The 8,957-nt window shown below is 30.5% G+C and overlaps 1 long non-coding RNA gene across 1 annotated transcript; it reads left to right on the top strand.

The window, feature by feature from the left end:
• Positions 1 to 5,648: 5,648 nt before the first annotated feature.
• LOC136065673 (uncharacterized) lies at positions 5,649 to 7,089 on the top strand. Its single transcript, XR_010627278.1, has 3 exons — positions 5,649 to 5,841; positions 5,957 to 6,019; positions 6,923 to 7,089. It is a non-coding gene; the product is annotated as an uncharacterized LOC136065673 (long non-coding RNA).
• The last annotated feature ends 1,868 nt before the right edge of the window (positions 7,090 to 8,957 follow it).

Genomic DNA, 8,957 nt, shown 5'->3' with positions numbered 1-8,957 from the left:
AGGTGGAATCGTGGATTGTAAGATCTTACATATTTTCATATTTAAAGCAAAAAAACATATTGATAATGACTTTGTATGTTGAATAATCATGTAAATTGTGAATTTATCCATAAAAAAACAAGATTTGCATTATATGATGTAATTTACATATCATACATCGCTACGTCTATACTAACGAAAAAAAATATATTTAAGTTTTGACCCAATATATCTAAAAGTTCAATAAATGTTTAATAGCAACCAAATACTAAAAAATTTATCAACACATATGGAAATATTTCCAAGTTCTAAGTTACAAGTTCCAAGTTCCAAGTTTAAAATCCAAAATAAGTTATCAAATGAAAACTAGCTAGCTAAAATATGAAATCCAAAAGCAAGATTAATATTAAGGTGAAGTGAACATTTAATTATTCTCATTCTAGGGTTCTTATGACCACCGTCTTAATCATCATCATCCATTTCATTATCTATGTAGACATTGTATATTTGTATACTAGAGTTGCAAAAGAGATCAAGATACAACTTCACACTCAACTATTCAAGTTATACCACTCAACAGCAATTACATTGCATGCTAAAAAAAAAAAATCAATCAATCAATATACAAATACAAGTATACTAATAAAATTATATGTAAGATAAAACATTTTAGTAATATTATAACACAAATTAGTATATTGATCAAACAATTTAGTAGCATTATAGCTTAAAATGTAGCAAAGCCAATATAAATTATTCGTTTAGAAATGATGAAGCATTCCTTCATTTTGATTACAAGTGAACTAAAACTAGAAAAAATTTGCTTAGTTAACATAATTTTATTTATAAAAAAAAAAAGTCATACCATCATAACATAAAACCCTTAAAGTTTCATTAAACCAAAAATTAATCCCTTAAAAAAAAAAAAAAAAAACTGATGTTTTGGTAGGATTGGTAGGATCCCATACAATCCTACGATCCTATACAATCCTACACGATCCTACATACAATCCTACTATTTAATAATCTTAGTGCAATTCTAAATATTTTGGTGAGGTGAGATTGTAAAATCATGCGATTCTACAATCTAGATCGCGATTTGACACACAGGTTCCAGCTTTATGTTGGCATTATCATGTGGTCTTGGATTGGATTTTTCGATAGTGTTTTGATAGCTCACATTATATATATATATATATATCATGTAGTTTTATGGTGATTCTTCTAACGAGTTTTGTTCTAGATTATTTAATCATTCTTGTCATTTTATTACTAAAATTGATTTTGCATAAATCAAATTGAAATTCCTAAATTATAGCATGTTTGAAATTTATTCATAATCATGAAATTTGTATTTCTCTCATCTCCATTAATTATGTTACTTATCTGGCTATGTCTCTCATCTCATTCTTTTACCAAACTTTTTAAAGTAGGCAATGATCATTTTGAGATAGATTTTTGTGGCTAGTAATAGTTAAATAACTACTAATGGATTCGATTTTTGTGGCTAGTAGTAGTTAGACAACTACTAATGAGGCTAGATTTTTGAGGTGATGATCCTTAGGTGTTGTACATCCTAAAGGAGACTTGACTTATTCTTTTGTATAGAATATAGATAGAGTGTTTTGATAGCTCACATTATATATATATATATATATATATATATATCATGTAGTTTTATGGTGATTCTTCTAACGAGTTTTGTTCTAGATTATTTAATCATTCTTGTCATGTTATTACTGAAATTGATTTTGCATAAATCAAATTGAAATTCCTATATTATAGCGTGTTTGAAATTTATTCATAATCATGAAATTTGTATTTCTCTCACCTCCATTAATTATGTTCCTTACTAGGCTCTGTCACTCATCCCATTCGTTTATCAAACTTTTTAAAGTAGGCAGCGATCAGTTTGAGATAGATTTTTGTGGCTAGTAATATTTAAATATCTACCAATGGATTTGATTTTTGTGGCTAGTCGTAGTTAGACAACTACTAATGAAGGCTAGATTTTTGAGGTGATGATCCTTAGGTGTTGTACATCCTAAAGGAGAATTGACTTATTCTTTTGTATAGAACAGTGGTGATGAATTTTATTCCCGTTAGGACAAGTTATTGATATGTAATTATATGCATGGTTTTGAAACCCGGACCGGACGGTATGGTCCGACCGGGTTACCTGGAAATCGTTCATCAAAACGGTTCTTTAAGCTCTCAAAACTGGCATAAGGAGAAAAAGCAACGAACCCTATAAACCGCGGTTGAACCTCTCGATTTTGAAAACCGTGGATGGTTCTTAGAGGTTCAACCAAGTCAAATTTTTTTCTTTTCTTTTTTTGGATACTTACCTCCATTGTTGAAGCTTCTCAACCACGGCGAGATGCAGTCGGATCTTGAGCTTGCATCTCCATTTCTTCTTCTTCTTCCTCTCTCTCTCTCTCTCTCTTTCTCTCGTTTTCTTCCTTTCTGTGTTTTTACCGTTTCTGCATTTTGGGACTTCTGAAGTCTGCTATTTCTTTGCAAATAAGATGATGAATAAGAGCTTTTAGTTTTTTCAATCACGGTCTCCTACAGACAGTAAATGGTTGGCTGTCAAGGACTTAAAATGTAAAGTGTCAAATACTTGTACCAAATGCTTGGCTGTCATCCATTATCTTGGACTTTGTATTAGTATTTAATTAATTTTTTAATGAGCAAGCATGCCAAACTATCAGATTTTACCATTTTATTTTTAAAATTTTAAATTTCATAAGAAGTTGACCATTTAAATGACCTTTTTAGTTTACAATTATAAATGTTAGATCTTTTTGTAGTTATACTTTAATTATACAATGTATTATAAACCCGGTTTAAAATATTATTTTTTTTAATTTTTTTAATAAGTATTACTATTTATTAAAGAAAAATATGTTTATCTCACATTGGTTGTATGTGTCTAATGTTTGTTATTTATAACCTCAATCTATAGTACAAAGGTTAGGCCCTTTTGTAATTGTACTCTAGTTATATAATGTATTATAAACCCGATTTAAAACACTATTATTATTGTCATGTGTTTTCTAATAAGTATTACTGTTTACTAAAAAAAAAAAGGACTTGGGCCTTTGGGGAAAACTTAAGATTAATTTAAATATAGGCTTGCACAAAAATGTTAAGGATATATATATATATATATTTATTTATTTATTTATTCCCTCTCTTCACTAAATTAAAACAATTTCCATTATGTTATCAACTCCCTTGATTAAGAAATTTGATATCTAATTTTTTTTTCTTATAATTTAATATTTTGTATTTGTTTTATAAAACTTATGATATAAAAAATACATTTGAAAGATAAATTTCAATATTTATTTTAGTTATTTTAGTCATTTTTTCTCCTTTTACTAATTTAATATATTTATTTACCTTTTAAAAAAATTTAAATTAATGATGACATCATCACGGTTCGACCTCAGTTCAACCTCGGTCCGACCTTTAAAGCCTTGAACCTCTCCCTTTAACGGTTCATTGAACGGTCTGGGTCTGAAAACCTTGATTATATGTAGACCTCAATTCTTTTGTGGCAAGTGGTATTTGTAATTATTCATAGAGCTCTAACTTACTTTGGGAGCATCTTTAATGAAATTGTTATGAAAATTTCTTGATGTTTGTAAAAATTCTTTGGATTGAAAAAATTTATAGATACCTTTAGGTTGTAGTTTTCTCATATTTTGGACCATTTTTAAGTTTGGGGCGTGACAGATGGGAAAGCGCAATATACGTTGTTTTCATGTTAATGTAACTAATATTTACGTCTTGTTTGCAGGTGTAACTAACTAACTATTTTTAAGCACAATGTTAATGAATCGCATGCTAAAAAAAATTGAAGAAGAGATCAGGTTATTACCAATGTAATGAACTGTATAGACCCAAAAGAGCTGATAATCTGCTAGGTTCAACCTCGGTCCGACCTTTAAAACCTTGAACCTCTCCCTTTAACGGTTCATTGAACGGTCCGGGTCTGAAAACCTTCATTATATGTAGACCTCAATTCTTTTGTGGCAATTGGTATTTGTAATTATTCATAGAGCTCTAACTTACTTTGGGAGCATCTTTAATGAAATTGTTATGAAAATTTCTTGATGTTTGTAAAAATTCTTTGGATTGAAAAAATTTATAGATACCTTTAGGTTGTAGTTTTCTCATATTTTGGACCGATTTTAAGTTTGGGGCGTGATAGATGGGAAAGCGCAATATACGTTGTTTTCATGTTAATGTAACTAATATTTACGTCTTGTTTGTAGGTGTAACTAACTAACTATTTTTAAGCACAATGTTAATGAATCGCATGCTAAAAAAAATTGAAGAAGAGATCAGGTTATTACCAATATAATGAACTGTATAGACCCAAAAGAGCTGATAATTTGCTAGAAATTCATATATAAAGGTAAAATTACTCTTTTATGACGAAAGATGAATTACTAATTAGTGAAACAAGTGACCCGAATAACTTGAAAAGTCTTGAGGCCTAATAAAACTACATTAACAACTCTCAATTCTCAACACCATGGCTTTGCTTCTTAAGAACCAGATGCTAAAATTGTAACTGCCATCAATAACGGCTTCTCAGCTAACTTGCATAGCAGAGAAAGCCGAGTTGAGTTTGAATGACCATGACCCACTCTAATCGCCTTCTTTCTCTGATTACGTTCTCTCTTTGATCATATTCTGTCTCATAACCGTTGAACTGGGTTGTTTGAGATTTTTTTTTTTTTTTTTTTTTGAACGGGTTTGATTTGATTGTATTTGTGTGTTTGATCTAAATGGGTTGAGTTTGAAAGAAATTATAAGGATTTGATTTCTAAATGGGTTGATTTGAAATTGAGGAAGAACAAGGGAGAACAGAAACAATGCAACACCAAAAAAGTGGTTTGCAATTGGGGACCATTGGATTGGAGTTACTGGTAGTGACTGAGTTTTTCTGTGAAGGATGAAAATGGTGGAAAAGGTTGGAGAGAGAGTGGTTTGCTTTTGGGAACAAGTTGGAAGGAGTAAGGAAAAAAAAAATTAATAAGAGAAGAAGCTAATTTCTTAAGAAATTCGATTATTTTTACTTTCCATTTCCTCATGCCTAAAAGATTGAGATTAACCAATTACCACTACAAGAAAACTGGGTTTAGGCGGCGTTTGTTTTAGTGACGTTTTTAAATCCGCCGCTATATGTAGTATATTGTGACATTTTTAAAAAACGTCGCTAAAGAGTGAACCTTTCACGATGTTTTTTAATAAACGTCATTGTAACGCAAAACAATAGCAGCGTTTCCTAAAACACCGCAAAAAGTACAGCTTTAGTGGCGTATATTTTGTTTATAGCGACGTTTTTGTAAAATGTCGCTGTAGTTTTTAAAGAGACCTGCCGTATATGCCAAAAAAATTTTGGGGGATCATATAGCGACGTTTCTGTTGAACATATAACGACGTTTTAGAAACGTCGCTATATGTTCCCAAAATTTTTGTCTTCTTCCCACCCAAAAAATTTGGTTGAAAAGGGGCTTTTTAGTTCCCATGCTTTTTGTCCCTCCTTTTTCCTTTTTTTTTTTTTTTTTTGGTCCTTCACTTTTTTTATTCTTCTGTTTCTTTTTCCCTTACACGTTTTTCATTGTTTTCTTTCTTGTCTTTCTTTTTTCACTCAGACAGAGAGCTTCCATTTCCCATTATATATTCTCCCCCTCTCCTTATCACTTCTACATGCTCTTCCCTCTCTAGCCACCACCCATTGCCACCAACATAGCCACCGCGGCCATCATCGACCTCCACTACCACCCACTGCCACCACCATACTTTTTCCCCTCTTTTTTGGTGTTCAAGTTTTTTTAAAGGGTAAGTCTTTGTGTTTTAGCTTATGGGTTTGCTTTGATTTGGTTTTTCTTTAATGGGTCATGGAAATTTTGTGCTAATTTTGTTGTTTGCTTGTTTTGGTTGGATTTTGGTACAGAAAATTCTTATTCAAATTTGGATTTTTGAGCAAAAAGACTTGAGCATCAAAGCCTGAATCATTGTAAGTTTATGTATAAGTTTGTAAATCTTGTATTTTTTTTTTCTATGTAATTTTTCTATACTGTGTAGATTTTGAATTTTTTCTGTTATTAGTTTTGTGGTTTAACTAGCTTGAGATTAATTTTTACTTAGATGAGGAGATTCTAATGTGTACAAGGAGATTCTTCCATTAGATGAGGATTTCTACTTAAAAATTATATCTTTGTTGTCATTATATATATATATATATATATATGTATGTATGTATGTATGTATATGCTTGCTTTAGTTTTTATTTTTTCATTGAATGCAAAGAATGAGAATGAGAGGGAATTAGTAATGGATGAGAATTAGTTTTTATTAAGCTGTGTTTTGTGTGTGTGTGTTATTATATTAGAAATTACAATTATTGCTTTATATGAAATTATAGTAATTTTTTATAATCTTGGAAAATTAAGAAAGTTGTGGCTTTCTTTATTTATTTTTATTTTTATTTTTTTGCTGGTTTCATTTGGTGTTATTGGCCTAGGTGTTGGGGTTTCACTCTTGTTGTGAGTAAATAATCTCAACTAAATGCTCTTTATATATATGTGTGTGTGTATATATATATCTCTCTCTATGTATATATATTGTTACTAAATTTCATGCACCATGACTCATTAATTTTTTTGCAATAGCATTCTCATATGCAAAATTTGGATGATTTGGAGTACCTTTTTCAATTGAGACATTTAGGCATAATGGGTAAGTTTCATTATGTGTACCAAATGACAAAGTTTGGATATAATTAAACCTCAAATATTTTCTGCAAAGTGGACCTTAATTTTTTTGCCTAATTGTTCCAAGTCCTAACTCATAAATTTTTTTTGTAGTGGCACCTTTATTTGCCTTCCACATCATTTAATTGTCCTCTTTTATTTTGTAGGTTAAGTACTCATTTATTGTGATAAGCTTGGACTTTGTTTAGAAAGGCGTTTGCTTGGCTTGAGCATAGTAAGTAATTTTTGCTTAAAACTTTATACTTGAAACGTTAATAATTGTATTGGGGTGGACTGTTGAGTTTGAGCAAGCGGGTGGCTTGCATGGTGCTATAAGGTGGTTTACATTTATATTGTAAGTGCTTACTTCTTTTTTTTATTTTATAATTATAGAAATTACGTTTAATTTGTAGCTATACTTTATATCAAAATCATAACTTCTGGGTTCTGCAAAATATTCAGTACTCAAGACTCTTCTTTAGCAGTTTATACTTATAGCTCAACTGCACCTAGGAATAAATATGCAAACTTAATAAATAAAAAAACCATACCCAAAATATACACTATTTATATAATGTACATGAATATGACAAAATGCCTTGATGAGGGCAGATGAATAGTGGGTTTTCCCTCAAATTCTTAGGGATCACTTTTTAGTGCAAGAGATGACTAGATGAGCTTTGGGATGTACCTATTTAGGTAGGCCTTCCAACTTTTATGGTGGCATGGTTTTCCTTTATTTCTTTAGAGACTTGACTTTTTTTTTAGGCATTAGCTATTATTAATTGGTTGAAATCTGATACTGTGCCTTTTGCTCCTACATTGATTAACTTGATTCTAAATTGGAGAAACCTTCTAGCAAGGCCATAGATGGTAAGACTTAAACATATTTTAGAGAAAGCTACAATGTGTTGACTTTAGGACATGTTTGGCTCTTTGACTTCTCTTGTTAGCTTTTTAAGTTTTTTATTTGAACTTTGTAACTATGCTTGATTCTTTTATTAAATGTTATCCCTTGTTCATAGCGAAAAAAAAAAAAAAAAAACATTGTCTTTCCCCTTTAGGGACAATTTATGGTATGTTACTTTCAAATGTGTACCACATAATGCTACTTCCTTACTTAGAATCTACTGGCATGCACAACACTATCATCAACAAATTTTGGTGCAACCTTCTTGCTTTTATGAAGGTAGCATCTTAGATTTCCCAATGCAGAGCCTATTTTACTTTCGAAGGGAAAAAGTAACAAACTTTTTAGGATACCCACAAAAAGATAAAAGGAAATAAAGGAAAAGAAAAAGAAAACTAAAGTGGAATGATTTTAATGTACTGTAGGCTATAGCATTATCCTTCCTTAACATTCATTTATTAAAACCAAAAAAGATTTAATTTCAAAGGTGATTACATCCTAAGAGAGTATCTAAAAATAGGTAATGTTACTGTCATTACATTTTAACAACAAACATGATTACCAATGTGGCTTAATTCAAAAATAATTACACATGTGAGTCATTACTTGTAGAATAAAGCTTGAGTAACTACTACTACCTGGGTCTTCTGGATAGACATAATTTAGTTGGGCTAGCCCCCTAGCCCTTGGCTACAATTAATGATTTATCTAGTTAGATTATTTTTGTTTTTGGGACCATGTAGTTGTTGCAACTGAAGTTTAAAATCTCCTCACTTAAATCTTAAACGTTCTCAATTAACTACATGGTGCTACAATTAATGATTTATTTAGTTAGATTATTTTTTGATTAATTTTTGGACTTAATACTTGTAAGCATTTTATATTTGTGATTATGATAATTGTGTTGGGGTGGATTGTTGAGTTGGAGCAAGCGGGTGGCTTGCACGGTGCTATAGGACGGTTTACATTCATATTGGAAGTGTTTATTATTTTTTGAAAATTTGGATGGATATTTTTGAGTTATATTTGTTGATTATTTTTGGACTTCAATACTTGTAAGCATTCTATATTTGTGATTATGATAACTATATTGGGAGGATTGTTGTGTTGGAGCAAGCAGGTGGCTTGCATGGTATTATAAGACGGTTTACATTCATATTAGGAATGTTTATTATTTTTTGAACATTTGGATGTCGTTGAGTTATGGTTGTTGATTACTTTTAGATTTCAATACATGTAAGCATTCTATATTGTTATATTGATAATTGTTTTTGTGGTGGATTGTTTAGTTG

Source organism: Quercus suber, unplaced genomic scaffold, assembly GCF_002906115.3.
Source record: "Quercus suber isolate HL8 unplaced genomic scaffold, Cork oak 2.0 scaffold_1078, whole genome shotgun sequence".
NCBI classification, from domain to species: domain Eukaryota; kingdom Viridiplantae; phylum Streptophyta; class Magnoliopsida; order Fagales; family Fagaceae; genus Quercus; species Quercus suber.
Note: the sequence above shows the minus strand (reverse complement) of the source record. Positions and strands in the feature narration are given on the sequence as shown.